The following is a 3,879-nucleotide window of genomic DNA, read 5'->3' as shown; positions in this document are numbered from 1 at the left end:
TCACTCGGCACCAGCACAGCCTCGCTCGGCATTGTAGTCTCTGTACTGTGTCGTCCACGACAATCACCTCACTCGGCACCAGCACAGCTCCCCCTGTTGGAAGTGCGGCGCCCCTTTTCTATGAAATGAAATTTGATATACTGACGGAAGAACCTCATGGGCTTCATCGCTCTCGAATCATCCAAAAACGAAACATATAATCGGCAATTATCATTCTCATTGTCAAATCAATATAAAACATAGAATGACCATCTTTCTCTGTCGAGGTAGTGACAGGGTATAAAAAGTAGCATGGCTAAAAGTTTCCTTAAACATTTTTTCAAACCACTCAAAGTGAGCATGATCTACGGTGTAAACTAAACTTTTTTCAACAGCAACATAGTGATGGTACAATATCACTCAATTACCGAAGGTTTATAAGCGCCCCCCTTTATCAACGCCCCCCCCCCCCTTTAGAATAGTGGCGCCCATACAGCGATTACCGGCGACTCAACCTAATCACCGAGCCGGATCATTAACCCATGCCAAACATCACCAATTTGACAGCCAGCATAGGAGACGTCCGCATAATCTCGAAACTAGATCTCCTGAAGGGGTACTTCCAGGGGCCTTCCCATTCAGATGACATCCCCAAGACGGCTATCATTACACCATTTAGAAGCTATGTCTTCCACTACACCAATTTCGGGCTCAGAAACAGCGGCGCCGCTTTCCAGAGGATGAAGGACCAGATTTTTGGAGAGCTCCCATTATGCGTGGTCTACGTCGATGACATCCTCATTTTCTCATGGAACCACCAGGAACACCAGCAGCATGTCCACACAGTCCTTCACCTTGTGGAGGAGAATGGCCTGGTAGTCAGCCCGGAGAAATGCATTTTTGGCGATAGCAGAATTGATTTCCTGGGGTATAAGAACCAAAGCCAGGGAATCCGGCTACAGGCCAATAAGGTCGATACTGTACTCTAATTTCCTACCTCAACATCTATCAAAGAAATCCAGCAGTTCCTAGGGACGCTTCATTCCCCCATTCGTGCTACTCAAAAGACCAATTGTTAACCAATAATAATGAAACATATGGTTAATACTTCTGAAACCATAAGTGAATAAACAAAAACTAAGGACAGGAGGACACAAAGAGGCAGAGATACAGGGTCAAGGACAGAAAAAGGCAAAGGGACAAGGACTAGAACCAAGGCCAATGGTAAATATTTAGGGAAGATAGAAGGTAACATACATGGCAGCTGCTGTTGCAAGTCAATATGTAAAACAAATATGATGGTCCTGTGCGTTCAAATCACATCTCATGATTTGTGTAGAGAAATTCTCAACAATATATATCTGTGTGTGTGTGTGTGTGTGTGTGTGCATATATAAGAAAATTACCCAAAACTTATTCAAGAAACGTTAAATAGCCTAGAAGTGCTACAACCTTCGTAAACTAAAAAAACAAAAAAAAAACAAAAACAAAAAAAAAAAAATCTTGTAATAGGGGATTTCATTAGCAAAATTGACCGGGAAAGTTTCTATCCCAGAGCTCAGCAAGACTCGTGGAATGCAAAATTACTAGAAATCATAAATTAATTTTGTCTTGCAGATAATACCAGGATAAGAAGGTTGGATAGACCGCCTATGCTTGCCCTAATATCTACTAAGCATAAAGATGACATTAAGAATATGGAGTACTGCCCTCCTCTAGGAAAAGGTGATCATGTAGTAATTAAGTTGAAATACTGTCTGTCAGGAGAAATTCGTAAGTAAGGGAAGAAAAAGAAAGTACAATAACAATCGAAGTAAATACAGAATCCTTAAAGATTTCTTTGATGGAATAAACTAGGAAACCCTCCTGAACGAAGAGAACCTTGATATGCAATATTCTAAATTTTGCGAAGTCTATAAACAAGGAGCATGAAATGGCCAACAAACAACCCCTTTGGAGAAGGTTCAGAAGACATAGATCTCAGGCAGCGTATGAAAGGTATAAAGAAGGAAGAAATAAGTATATCCAAAGCATGAGGGAGGCGAAATTAGACTTTGAAAAGGATATAATCAATACATGTACAAACCAACCAAAGCTCTTCTTTAACTACACAGACTATAAGTAGAGATCAAAGACAATAACATCGTTTATACTAAGGAAGAGGAAATATGTGAAATCCTTTATGAGAAATTTCAGCGAATGTTTGTTCAGGACCCACACTTTGAAATGGCAAGTAACCGTACAAACGTAAATCAGAATATCGAAAATATCACACTCAAAAACAATGAAATAGAAGACCTACTGAAAGGGTTAGACAAGACTAAAGCAGAGGGACCAGATGAGATATCTAACTGGGCTCTGAGGGAATGTGGCGAAGGATTGTGTACTCCGTTATTGTCAATATTCCACTAGTGTAATATGCAAGCTGTTAGAAAGGATAATTTGGAAATAGTGGGTTGAAGTACTTGAAAAACACGATATGATATCAAATAAACAATTTAGTTTTAGGGAAGGAATGTCATATGTAGCAAATCTCCTCTGTTTCTATGATAGAGTTTCTGAAATACTACAAGAAAAAGACGGCCGGGTGGATCGCGTATACTTACACTTAAGAAGGCATTTGTCTTATAAAAGACTATAATGGAAATTAGAACACCTAGGTGGAGTGAAAGGCAAACTGCTCGAATGAATGGAAGACTTTCTTCATAAAAGACAGATGAGAAGCGTAATTATAAGGAAGCACTCTACATCGCGAGTTTGCAAAAAAAAAAAAAAAAAAAAAAAAAATATATATATATATATATATATATATATATATATATATATATATAATAGACGATGTCTCATGCCAATGCCTCCAAAGTGGCATCGAGAACTTATTCATTTGGAACATGAAATTTAACACCAATAAATGCCATGTAGTCAGATTCGAAGACAGTAAAAATCGTCCACTATACCAGTACAACTTAGGAGACGTAATATTAAACCAAGCAGATAAAGTAAAAGACCTTGGAATAATAATAAACAAGAACCTAAGCCCAAATAATCATATAAATAAAAAGGTCCATAAAATGCTAGTGTTAATTACCAACATGAAGAGGGCATTCGTGTATGTAGACAAATGCATGGTAAAGAAGGTCATTACAGCCATCATAAGACCTAGTCTTGAGTATGGTGCAGTGGTCTGGAGTCCACACTTAAAAAAAGATATAGATAAACTAGAAAGAGTTCAAAGAACAGCCACAAGAAGGGCACCTACTATACGAGATTTGAGCTACGAAGAAAGACTGCAGAAAATATAAGAAGAAAAAGAAGAAAAAGAAAGAAGAAGAAAAATAGGTGACAATAATAATGTTCACCTATATTACAGGAAGGGTGAAGTTAGACAAAGATGATTTTATTATTTTGGGCATAAGAAGGACGAGAAGACACATCATAGAGTTGAAAGTAAAAAGAGAAAGATGTCAAGAAGTCCAGTTTCCCCCCAAAAAAACTATTGAAACATGGAACAATTTTCCGAATAACGTTGTGTGCCAAAAATGTGCATCAGTATAAAAAGTTATCTGATAATTCAAATATAGCAGACGGGAACATCTGAGCTTAGCTTTTCACCCGTATTGAAACAAGTGGGTAAGAACAAGTGGGTAAGAACAAGTGGGTAAGAACAAGTGGGTAAGAACAACTGGGTAAGAACCAGTGGGTAAGAACAACTGGGTAAGAACAACTGGGTAAGAACAACTGGGTAAGAACAACTGGGTACGAACAACTGGGTAAGAACAACTGGGTAAGAACAAGTGGGTAAGAACAAGTGGGTAAGAACAACTGGGTAAGAACAACTGGGTAAGAACCAGTGGGTAAGAACAAGTGGGTAAGAACAAGTGGATAAGAACAACTGGGTAA

This window comes from Penaeus chinensis, chromosome 8 (genome assembly GCF_019202785.1).
Source record: "Penaeus chinensis breed Huanghai No. 1 chromosome 8, ASM1920278v2, whole genome shotgun sequence".
Taxonomy (NCBI): domain Eukaryota; kingdom Metazoa; phylum Arthropoda; class Malacostraca; order Decapoda; family Penaeidae; genus Penaeus; species Penaeus chinensis.
Note: the sequence above shows the minus strand (reverse complement) of the source record.